Here is a 12,754-nt window from a genome sequence, read left to right as displayed (position 1 = left end):
AATTCTATTGTTTTTGTCAGGATGAAATGATACAGTATACAAAAAGTCTATTGGGAACTAAGAGCTCCTGTTCAAATGTATGATTACGTTTTTATGAAGGAGAAAACAAACCCCTGTTCATCAAGTGCTCTGCTTAGTCACTCAGTTGTGTCCGACTCTTTGTGACCCCATCGACTGTGACCCACCAGCTCCACTGTCCATGGAGATCCTCCAGGCAAGAAAACTGGAGTGGGTTGTCATTTCCTTCTCCAGGGGAACTTCCCAACCCAGGGATCGAACCCGGGTCTCCCACATTGCAAGCAGATTCTTTACCGAATGAGCCAATGGAGAAGTCCAAGAATACTGGAGTAGGTAGTCTATCCCTTCTCCAGGGGAATCTTCCAGACCCAGGAATCAAACTGGGGTCTCCTGCATTCCGGGTAGATTCTTTACCAGCTGAGCTACCATTACCAGTGGTAGAACCAGGTCTCCTAAATCAGTCTGATAGTCTTTCTAACTGGAGTATAACTTTTGAAATATGCTCATTTGCTTAGCTACTCAGAGACCTTACCAGAACTCTAAAGTTATGCCACTCTTCATAAAGACCTGAACTACTGAATCTTAGTAATGTCTTTTTGTGGGTAAGAGGAAGCAACTGGTTTAATTTGATGGGTCTTGTTATGTCTGTTGTGGCCTAAACCACCTAAGCCGGTCCTTTTTTTTCTACTTTTTACCAGTTATGCCATACTAAAAATCTGCAGTTTATACCTAGAGTGGTATTTCCCTGCCTTAAATCAGCTTCGTAACATAATTTTACAACAGTTCTTACATGGATCTTTTTTTTTTTAAAAAAAAACATTAATTTGGGGGAATTCCCTAGCAGTCCAGTGGATAAGACTCTGAGCTTTCATTGCCAAGGGTGCCAGTTCCATCCCTGGTCCAGGAACTAAGTTCCCTCAAGCTCCATGGTGCATGGAAAAAATAATTAAGTAATTAATTTGGAGCCAAGCACTGCAGAAAAGGCTTCTATTTTTGATTCTTATTTAATAGACTGTATAGAATTCCCCACTCACATTTTACTTGGCCAAATCTGCAAATTCAAGATACAGTTAATTGAGGCTTACAATGTTACTCACTCAAGCAGATGTGGGAAACAGGCAATAACTCAATCAAACAGAAAAAAGGTGAATATTCATGTCCAGCTAAAGAGAAGCAAGAAAGAAAAATATGAAAACGTTAGTCTTTTCACATAATATTTTTAGAACAATAATGATGCATATTAAAAAGTTTGGAAGGTATTAAAACAGTAAGAATCCTTGTGATTTGTAGAAAGAGCTACCATTTTTTTTGGCGGAAACATGTATTTTCCCATGAATCTATTTCATCTTTTAAAAATTTCTAGACCTTTATTTCTCTGGCAAAGGGGGTAAAAGGAATAAAATAAAAATGGTACAACTGACACAAACAACCAACTGAGGGGGAAGGAAGGGAGGTGGAGAAATCGATAGGGGAGGGGTCCTCATAGCAACAGGAGCCTGCAACCTGGGATGCCAGCATCACCACACAGTGCAGCATGAACAACCCTTCCTCCTAGGATCTCTGCTCTGTCCCACCTTGGGCACCCCCAACCCCGAGGGAGTGGACGGTGAGAAGGTGGATTCCCAGGCTGGGGCCAGCAACCGTGCTGGGGGAGGGGCCTAGGGTCAGAACATGCACAGGGAGAGACAGCCAAGGGCACTGTCTCCCCAAAGGAGGGACTTGGGGGGAGGGAGGGGGAGAGTGGATACCAGAGGCTGGCGTTGGCTCCTCTTCCAGCATCAGGCGAGAGACAGGACAGTCAGAGCCTCCTGGGCAAAGTACTTGACGTCCACGTCCCGGTCCTGGGTCAGCTTCTCCAGGATGGGCTTGACCTCAGTCTGCAGTGTGCTGTTGTCCAGGATGGACCCAATCTTCTGTAGGGACTTGGCCACGTTGAAGCGGACATTGGCGACGGGGTCGTCAGCCATATACAGCACTGTGGGCAGCATGTGCTTGGTGGTGATCTCCTGCCCACAGACCTCAGACAGCACATTGATGCAGAAGAGCGTAGTCATGCGGTACAGGTAGTTGGGTTCCTCAGACAGGGTCAGGACCCTGGGGATGGTAGTGGCAAGGGCCCACTCCTTCCCAAACTGCTCCACCAGCTTCTTCAGGTTGTTGGTGGCCGCCTCGCGGATGGCATAGACATGATCCACAAGCCAGGACATGCACAAGGAGTGGAGCTGTGCATCAAAGAACTCCAGCCCTAACTGTCCAGCCAGCAGAGGCATGTACTCAATGATGACCAGACGCACCCGCCACTTGGCATCCTCCGCAAGCTCCATGATGGTGGGGAGCAGCAACTTGGACAGCTGCTCCATGCCGATCACCTCTTTCATGCAACTGAGGTTAGAGATGACGTTCAGCCGCACATCCGGGCACTCATCCCTCAGCAGAGCCAGGAAAAGGGGCATGAGGTGCTCGATGGTGTTTTCTTTGCCCAGGATGGGGCAGAGGCCCATGATGACGGAGGCCAGGGCTGACCTGACATGCTGGTTGATGTCTGAGACCAGCTCTTTGCTGCAGGGCAAGATCTCGGTCAGGATCACATTCTCCCGATAGTCAGTGGGGAGATTTTCACAGAATTCTTTGAGGTTGTGGGAGGCAGCGGCCCTCACCTCGGCCTCACAGTCTCTCATCAGGTTCTGGAAGGCAGGGACCAGGCCCGTCTTGGTGATCTCAGGCCCCACTGCTGTCTGGAGATCTGTGAACTTGCTGGCCACCATGTAACGGATGCGCCAGGATGTGTCCTCGGCAGCCTGGCACAGAGTGATCATCACCAGGGCTTCCAGGGCCTCCTGGGGCAGGAGCTGGGCGATGTTCACGCACACTTCCACCATTAGCAGCCGCACGGAATCCTGCTCGTCAGAGGCCAGGTTGGAGAATATGGGGATGATCTCGGTCTTGATGTCGTCTATCTCAAGCACCTTGGCGAAATCCCCCAGGTTGGAGGCTGCTGCACATCGCACCAAGAAGTTGTCGTCTGAGCACAGATCCCGGAAGCACTGTAGAAGTTCCGCCTTGATGGCGATGGACACGCCAGGGTAGCAGACGGAGAAAAGTCTACAGGCTGAGATGCGAGAGTTGACTAAGTCGCCGTCCACCAGCCGCTTCACGAGTGGCACAAAGTGGCCCTCGAGATGGGAGGGTGAGTGCTCATGCGAGATGACCCTCAGGGACTCCACCGCCTTCTCCCGCACTATGGGCTCCTCCACCATGGCCAGCAACTCTAGGGGTGGCAGCAGGCAGTGAACATACTCGGGACCTCCGACCAGAGGGGTGAAGGTGCCCAGCTGCTCCGCCAGGGCCAACAGGACCTCGTCCTCATCGTATAGGATGTCTATAATGAGGGGCAGAAGCTCACTGCGGGTCTTTTCGACTCCAAGGGCCAACGCGATGGTGGACAGCTTATTGATGCTGTTGACGCGATGCTGAATATCCTCATTCTGGAGCTCGTGTATGAGGATCGACATGGGGTCGAGCGAGTTATCGCCGTCAGCCTCCGCCATCTTTGTTCCTCTCAGACTGCAGACAGCGCTTTGCGTCAACAGGGATAGGTAATGGCTGCAATGGGCGGAGTCACGAAAGGCGTAGGGATACCTGAGCCACTTTACAGGGACTCCTCCACAGTCATTGGCCACGCTACGCCGTCCTGAGCCTGCGTTTCATTTCATTTGTCCGAACAAACGAAGTCCCACCTACCACCCATTTACCATTGGCTGAAGAGACCACATTAACTGCAGGAGCCTGTGGTGGGGTTGGGCGGAGTGCGTGATGGGACGGGGGACGACGCAGTGGAGGGTTGGGGGTTGGGGAGGCACAGAGGTGGTTGGGGGAGTGGAGCGGCTTTTCACGGAGCCTCTGTGGTAAAGAGTCCACCTGCGTCACAGGAGACCATTGTTTGATCTCTAGGTCGGGATGATCCCCTGGAGAAGGGAATGGCTACCCACTCCAGTATTCTTACCTAGAGAATTCCATGGATAGAGCCTGGCCTCTGAGGTGTTAGGTACAGTCCACGAGGTGGCAGAATCGTACGCGATTTAGTGATTAATGCACACATGCATAGGAGAGGAGGATTCTGTTTTCATTATTAATTAGAAAACAACGTGCAAATCATCTGCATATCTGCTTCTTATCAAGAAGAAAGACTGAAATTTAAAATGAACTTTTAATTTTAGGGAAGTTTCAGATTTCAGAAAAATTATGAAAGTACAAAAGGGTTCTCAAATATTCCACACCAATTTCCCTTTTTGTAACATCTTATCTTGGTGTGGTACTTTGTTCACATTGGGCGAACCAGGATTCATATATGAGTGTTAACTGAAGTCCATTCATTATTCAGATTCGTTTGCTCTTCTTTACCCGATACCCTTTTTCTGTTCTAGATCCCACCCAGGTTTATCACATGACAATTTGTTGTCAGGTCTCCTCTAGACTATGATAGGTTCTCAAACTTTTCTTGTTTTTCATGACTTGAGAGTTTTGAGGAATACTATTCAGGTGTTTTGTAGAATGTCCCTTACTTGGGATGTGTTTGACATTTATCTTAGGGATAGACTGAGGTTGTGTATCCTTGGGAAGAAGACCACAGAAGTAAAATGCCATTTTTGTTTTCTCATTGTAAAGTTGCCCTTTCTACCCCTTTCTATACTGTGGTCTTTGGAAGAAAGTGACTCCACACTTACGGTGTAGGGAGGAAAGACTGAATTTTAACTGTAATAGAAAAAATCATTATCATTGGCAAACATTCTAATCGGAAAGTGATTAATATCATAAGCGCATTTGGCAGGCTCCTTTAACTGGTAAACTTAGAGATGTGTATTTTGTGGCTAACATATTAGTAGGCAAAGTGGGCGGTCTATTTCTAAGAACCAGACCCTTCTTTAGGGCAATTTCTTTGTCTTGGGAGATGGCCAGAATTACAGGCGCTGAAATTTTAATTTACTGCTGCTACCAGTGGTGGGTTACAGTCCATAGGGTTGTACAGAGTCAGACATGACTGAAGCACACAAGCTCCCACCACTTCTCAGAGATATTTCAGGTCTTAACGCACTCTTGTGTCACATGTGAGCAAACATCCAAATCACCTCGTTGTTGTTCACTCACCTAGTCATTTCCAAGACTTTTGTGACCTTATGGACTGTAGCCCGCCAGGCGTCTTCTGTCCATGAGATTTCATAGGCAAGAATACTGGAGTGGGTTGCCATTTCTTTCTCCAGGGGTTCTTCCCAACCCAGGTCTCTCAAATTTCAGGGAGATTCATTACTGTCTGAGCCATCAGGGAAGCCCAAGAAAACTGCAGTGGATAGCCTGTCCCTTCTCCAGGGGAATCTTCCAGACCCAGGAATCAAACTGGGGTCTCCTGCATTCCAGGTGGATTCTTTACTAGCTGAGCTACCATTACCAGTTGTAGAGCCAGATCTCCTAAATCAGTCTGATAGTCTTTCCAACTGAAGTATAACTTTTAAAATGTGCTCATTTGCTTAGCTACTCAGAGACTTTACCAGAACTCTATAAAGTTATGCCACTCTCCATAAAGACCTGAACTTCTGAATCTTACTTAGTAATGTCTTTTTGTGGGTAACAGGAAGCAACTGGTTTAATTTTATGGGTCTTGTTCTGTCTGTTGTGGCCTAAACCACCTAAGCTGGTCCTTTTTCTTCTACTTTTTACCAGTTATGCCATACTAAAAATCTGCAGTTTATACCTAGAGTGGTATTTCCCTGCCTTAAATCAGCTTCATAACATAATTTTACAACACACTTCTTACATGGGTCTTTTTTTTTTTTTAATTAATTTGGGGGAATTCCCTAGCAGTCCAGTGGATAAGACTTTGAACTTTCATTGCCAAGGGTGCCAGTTCCATCCCTGGTCCAGGAACTAAGTTCCCTCAAGCTCCATAGTACAGGAGAAAACAAAATTAAGTAAGTAATTTGGAGCCAAGCACTGCAGAAAAGGCTTCTATTTTTGATTCTTATTTAATGGACTATATAGAATTCCCTACTCACATTTTACTTTGCCAAATGTTTGTGAAATTCTTGGGTGTTTGGTTCCCTATTATAGCTGCTTCCACAAAGTATCAAAAAGAGCTGGAGAATGACTTTCCACTGCAGTCTAAGGTTAGCTGGAACAAAGTGGTCCCAGTTCTTTCCCAGAGTTCTCCAGATAATTAGAGGGAAGCTGAATGCCTCATGTTTAATAGAATTATTTAGGTTCGTTAAATAAAAGGGTCCAAGATAAGGAAATTGAATCTGCAGATTCAAGATACAGTTAATTGAGGCTTACAGTATTACTCACTTAAGCAGATGTGGAAAAACAGGCAATAACTCATTCAAATAGAAAAAAGGTGAATATTCATGTCCAGCTAAAGAGAAGCAAGGGAGAAAATATGAAAATATTTTGTGACAATCTTTTCACATAATATTTTTAGAACAATGATGCAAATTAGGAAGTTTGGAAGGTATTAAAACAGTAAGAATCCTTGTGATTTGTAGAAAGAGCTACCATTTTTTTGGGCGGAAACATGTATTTTCCCATGAATCTATTTCATCTTTTAAAAATTTCTAGACCTTTATTTCTCTGGCAAAGGGGGTAAAAGGAATAAAATAAAAATGGTACAACTGACACAAACAACCAACTGAGGGGGAAGGAAGGGAGGTGGAGAAATCGATAGGGGAGGGGTCCTCATAGCAACAGGAGCCTGCAACCTGGGATGCCAGCATCACCACACAGTGCAGCATGAACAACCCTTCCTCCTAGGATCTCTGCTCTGTCCCACCTTGGGCACCCCCAACCCCGAGGGAGTGGACGGTGAGAAGGTGGATTCCCAGGCTGGGGCCAGCAACCGTGCTGGGGGAGGGGCCTAGGGTCAGAACATGCACAGGGAGAGACAGCCAAGGGCACTGTCTCCCCAAAGGAGGGACTTGGGGGGAGGGAGGGGGAGAGTGGATACCAGAGGCTGGCGTTGGCTCCTCTTCCAGCATCAGGCGAGAGACAGGACAGTCAGAGCCTCCTGGGCAAAGTACTTGACGTCCACGTCCCGGTCCTGGGTCAGCTTCTCCAGGATGGGCTTGACCTCAGTCTGCAGTGTGCTGTTGTCCAGGATGGACCCAATCTTCTGTAGGGACTTGGCCACGTTGAAGCGGACATTGGCGACGGGGTCGTTAGCCATATACAGCACTGTGGGCAGCATGTGCTTGGTGGTGATCTCCTGCCCACAGACCTCAGACAGCACATTGATGCAGAAGAGCGTAGTCATGCGGTGCAGGTAGTTGGGTTCCTCAGACAGGGTCAGGACCCTGGGGATGGTAGTGGCAAGGGCCCACTCCTTCCCAAACTGCTCCACCAGCTTCTTCAGGTTGTTGGTGGCCGCCTCGCGGATGGCATAGACATGATCCACAAGCCAGGACATGCACAAGGAGTGGAGCTGCGCATCAAAGAACTCCAGCCCAAACTGTCCAGCCAGCAGAGGCATGTACTCAACGATGACCAGACGCACCCGCCACTTGGCATCCTCCGCAAGCTCCATGATGGTGGGGAGCAGGAACTTGGACAGCTGCTCCATGCCGATCACCTCTTTCATGCAACTGAGGTTAGAGATGACGTTCAGCCGCACATCCGGGCACTCATCCCTCAGCAGAGCCAGGAAAAGGGGCATGAGGTGCTCAATGGTGTTTTCTTTGCCCAGGATGGGGCAGAGGCCCATGATGACGGAGGCCAGGGCTGACCTGACATGCTGGTTGATGTCTGAGACCAGCTCTTTGCTGCAGGGCAAGATCTCGGTCAGGATCACATTCTCCCGATAGTCAGTGGGGAGATTTTCACAGAATTCTTTGAGGTTGTGGGAGGCAGCGGCCCTCACCTCAGCCTCACAGTCTTTCATCAGGTTCTGGAAGGCAGGGACCAGGCCCATCTTGGTGATCTCAGGCCCCACTGCTGTCTGGAGCTCTGTGAACTTGCTGGCCACCATGTAACGGACGCGCCAAGATGTGTCCTTGGCAGCCTGGCACAGAGTGATCATCACCAGGGCTTCCAGGGCCTCCTGGGGCAGGAGCTGGGCGATGTTCACGCACACTTCCACCATTAGCAGCCGCACGGAATCCTGCTCGTCAGAGGCCAGGTTGGAGAATATGGGGATGATCTCGGTCTTGATGTCGTCTATCTCAAGCACCTTGGCGAAATCCCCCAGGTTGGAGGCTGCTGCACATCGCACCAAGAGGTTGTTGTCTGAGCACAGATCCCGGAAGCACTGTAGAAGTTCCGCCTTGATGGCGATGGACACGCCAGGGTAGCAGACGGAGAAAAGGCTACAGGCTGAGATGCGAGAGTTGACTAAGTCGCCGTCCACCAGCCGCTTCACGAGTGGCACAAAGTGGTCCTCGAGATGGGAGGGTGAGTGCTCATGTGAGATGGCCCTCAGGGACTCCACCGCCTTCTCCCGCACTATGGGCTCCTCCACCACGGCCAGCAACTCTAGGGGTGGCAGCAGGCAGTGAACATACTCGGGACCTCCGACCAGAGGGGTGAAGGTGCCCAGCTGCTCCGCCAGGGCCAACAGGACCTCGTCCTCATCGTACAGGATGTCTATAATGAGGGGCAGAAGCTCACTGCGGGTCTTTTCGACTCCAAGGGCCAACGCGATGGTGGACAGCTTACTGATGCTGTTGACGCGAAGCTGAATATCCTCGTTCTGGAGCTCGTCTATGAGGATGGACATGGGGTTGAGCGAGTCATCGCCGTCAGCCTCCGCCATCTTTGTTCCTCTCAGACTGCAGCCAGCACTTTGCGAAAACAGGGATAGGGAATGGGTAGAATGGGAGGAATAAAGAAAGGCATGAAGATGCCTGAGTCACTTTACAGGGGCAACCCCACAGTCATTGGCCATGCTACCCCTAATTGAGCCAGTGTTTCTTTATTTCATTTTAACAAACGAAGTCCCACCTACGGAGCGTGTGGTTGGTTTGCGAGGTGTGCAGGACCGGAGGGGGGAGCATCCAGTGGATGGTTGCGGGTAGGGAACACGTGGAAGTTGTGGGGGGAGTGAGGTGGGGCTTCCCTGGAGCCTCTGATGGTAAAGAGTCTGTGTGCAATGCAGGAGACCCTGGTTTGATCTCTAGGTCGTGATTATCCCCTGGAGAAGGGAATGGCTACCCACTCCAGTATTCTTGCCTGGAGAATCCCATGGACAGAGGAACCTGGCGGGTTACAGTCCATGGGGTGGCAAAGAGTTGGACAGGGCTTAGTGACTAATGCACATATGCATAGGAGAGGAGGATTCTATTTTCATTATTAATTAGAAAACTTGACGTGCAAATTGTCTGGATATCTGCTTCTTATCAAGAAGAAAGACAAATTTAAAATGAACTTTTAATTTTAGAAGAGTTTCTGATTTCAGAAAAATTATTATGATAGTACAGAGGGTTCTCAAATATTCCACACCAATTTCCCTTTTTGTAACATCTTATCTTGGTGTGGTACTTTGTTCACAATGGGCGAACCAGGATTCATATATGAGTGTTAACTGAAGTCCATTCATTATTCAGATTCGTTTGCTTCTCTTTACCTGATACCCTTTTTCTGTTCTAGATCCCACCCAGGTTTATCACATGACAATTTGTTGTCAAGTCTCCTCTAGACTATGATAGGTTCTCAAACTTTTCTTGTTTTTCATGACTTGACAGTTTTGAGGAATACTATTCAGGTGTTTTGTAGAATGTCCCTTACTTGGGATGTGTTTGACATTTATCTTAGGGATAGACTGAGGTTGTGTATCCTTGGGAAGAAGACCACAGAAGTAAAATGCCATTTTTGTTTTCTCATTGTAAAGTTGCCCTTTCTACCCCTTTCTATACTGTGGTCTTTGGAAGAAAGTGACTCCACACTTACGGTGTAGGGAGGAAAGACTGAATTTTAACTGTAATAGAAAAAATCATTATCACTGGCAAACATTCTAATCGGAAATTGATCAATATCATAAGTGCATTTGGCAGGCTCCTTTAACTGGTAAACTTAGAGATGTGTATTTTGTGGCTAACATATTAGTAGGCAAAATGGGCGGCCCTATTTCTTAGAACTAGACTCTTCTTTAGGGGAATTTCTTTGTCTTGGGAGATGCCCAGAATTACAGGCGCTGAAATTTTAATTTACTGCTGCTACCAGTGGTGGGTTACAGTCCATAGGGTTGTACAGAGTCAGACATGACTGAAGCACACAAGCTCCCATCACTTCTCAGAGATATTTCAGGTCTTAACGCACTCTTGTTTCACATGTGAGCAAACATCCAAATCACCTCGTTGTTGTTTTTTACTCACCTAGTCATTTCCAAGACTTTTGTGACCCCATGGACTGTAGCCTGCCAGGCATCTTCTGTCCATGGGATTTCATAGGCAAGAATACTGGAATGGGTTGACATTTCCTTCTCCAGGGTATCTTCCTCCCCCAGGACTTGTTAGAATGCAAATCCTACAGCCTCACTGGAGACAACTGAATCAGAAACATTGCAGGTGGAGCTCTGAAATCAGAGTTTTAACAAACCCTCGAGGTGATTTGGAATTCCCTAGGGGTCAGAGAAGGCAATGGCACCCCACACCAGTACTTTTGCCTGGAAAATCCCATGGACGGAGGAGCCTGGTAGTCTGTAGTCCATGAGGTCGCTAAGAGTCAGACATGACTGAGTGACTTCACTTTCCCTTTTTACTTTCATGCATTGGAGAAGGAAATGGCAACCCACTCCAGTGTTCTTGCCTGGAGAATCCCAGAGACGGGGGAGCCTGGTGGGCTGCCATCTCTGGGGTCGCACAGAGCTGGACACGACTGAAGCGACTTAGCAGCAGCAGGGGTCAGTGGCAAAGAATCCACCTACCAATGCAGGAGGTGCACAATTGCTCTCATTTCACACACTACGTAAGTAATGCTCAAAATTCTCCAAGCTAGGCTTCAACAGGACATGAACGAGAGCTTCCAGATGTCCAAGCTGGATTTCGAAAAAGCAGAGGAAGCAGATATCAAATTTCCAATATGTTGGGTTATAGAAAAGCAAAAGAATCCCAGAAAAGCATCTATTTCATTGAATATCCTAAAGCTTTTGACTGTGTGGATCACAACAAACTGTGGAAAAATTTTAAAGATATGGGAAACCCAGACCACCTTACCTGCCTCCTGCAAAACCTATATGCATGCCTAGAAGCAACAGTTAGAACTGGACATGGAACAGCGGACTGGTTCCAAATCGTGAAGGGAGTACATCAAGGCTGTATATGTCACCCTGCTTAATTAACTTATATGCAGAGTACATCATGTGAAATGCTGGGCTGGATGAAGCATAAGCTGGAATCAAGATTGCCAGGAGAAATATCAGTAACCTCAGATATGCTGATGACACCACCCTTATGGCAGAAAGCAAAGAGGAACTAAAGAGCATCTTGATGAAGGCGAAAGAGAAGAGTGAAAAATCTGGCTGAAAACCCAACATTCAAAAAAAGAAGATCATGGCATCCAGTCCCATCATTTCATGGAAAATAAATGGGGAAGCAATAGAAACAGTGACTGACTTTGTATTCTTGGGTTCCAAAATTACTGCAGATGTTGACTGCAGCCCTAAAATAAAAAGATGTTTGCTATTTGGAAGAAAAGCTATGACAAACCTAAACAGCATATTAAAAAGCAGAGACATTACTTTGCCAACAAAGGTCCATCTAATCAAAGCTATAGTTTTTCCAGTAGTCATGTATGAATGTGAGACTTGGAGCATAAAGAAGGCTGAGTGCTGAAGAATTGATGGTTTTGAGCTATGGTATTGGAGAACACTCTTAATAGTGTCTTGGACTGCAAGATCAAACCAGTCCATCCTAAAGAAAATCAGTCTTGAATATTCATTGGAAGGACTGATGCTGAAGCTGAAGCTCTAATACTTTGGCCACCTGATTCGAAGAGTTAACTCATTGGAAAAGACCTTGATGCTGGGAAAGATTGAAGGCAAGTGGAGAAGGGGACAACAGAGGATGAGATGGTTGGATGGTATCATCTGCTTGATGGACATGAGTTTGAGTAAGCTCCAGGAGATGGTAAAGGACAGGGAAGCCTGGTGTGCTGCATTCCATGGGTTCGCAAAGAGTCACAACTGAGTGACTGAAAAACAACAATCACCCAGGTAGCACAGTGGTAAAGAATCTGCCTGCCAATTCAGGAGACGCTAGAGACTGGTTGATCTCTGGTTTTGGAGGATCCCCTGGAGAAGGAAATGACAAGCCACTCCAGTATTCTTGTCTGGAAAATCCCGTGGACAGAGGAGGCTGGCTGGCTACAGTCCATGGAGTCATAGAATCAGACAAGGCTGAGCACATTGATATTGGCTGGAGTGCCCATAGATTCAAAGCACTTTAGCGGCATTAGCTTAATTCTGTGTTCAACTGCTGCCTCAAAATTTCAGTTTCTGTTAGGCCTTTATCTTTCAGTTAGGATTGCTACAAGAACAACCTTTGATATTTGCTTCAGGCTTTTCTGTGACTCTCATTTTATGGACTCTGCTATTTGCCATAGTTTCCTCTACATAAGGCCCCAGTTGAATTCCTCCACTCTGAAAACCCTGTTTTCACTAAGAAACTGATGTAAGATCCGTTCTAGGAGAAAGAGAGTGGTATGGTATGTTGTTTTGGCTTCTGGAAGGCTTATAGTCTCGATTAACACAACTGTACTGACT

At 47.2% G+C, this 12,754-nt stretch overlaps 2 pseudogenes; both read right to left on the bottom strand.

Annotated features, from left to right (window-relative positions):
• Window positions 1-1,796: 1,796 nt before the first annotated feature.
• Window positions 1,797-3,566, bottom strand: LOC138071184 (serine/threonine-protein phosphatase 2A 65 kDa regulatory subunit A alpha isoform pseudogene; annotated as a pseudogene).
• A 3,473-nt stretch (window positions 3,567-7,039) lies between these two features.
• On the bottom strand, window positions 7,040-8,809 carry LOC138071188 (serine/threonine-protein phosphatase 2A 65 kDa regulatory subunit A alpha isoform pseudogene; annotated as a pseudogene).
• Window positions 8,810-12,754: the final 3,945 nt, after the last annotated feature.

Source organism: Capricornis sumatraensis, chromosome X (assembly GCF_032405125.1).
Source record: "Capricornis sumatraensis isolate serow.1 chromosome X, serow.2, whole genome shotgun sequence".
In the NCBI taxonomy this organism is placed as follows: Eukaryota; Metazoa; Chordata; class Mammalia; order Artiodactyla; family Bovidae; genus Capricornis; species Capricornis sumatraensis.
Note: the sequence above shows the minus strand (reverse complement) of the source record. Positions and strands in the feature narration are given on the sequence as shown.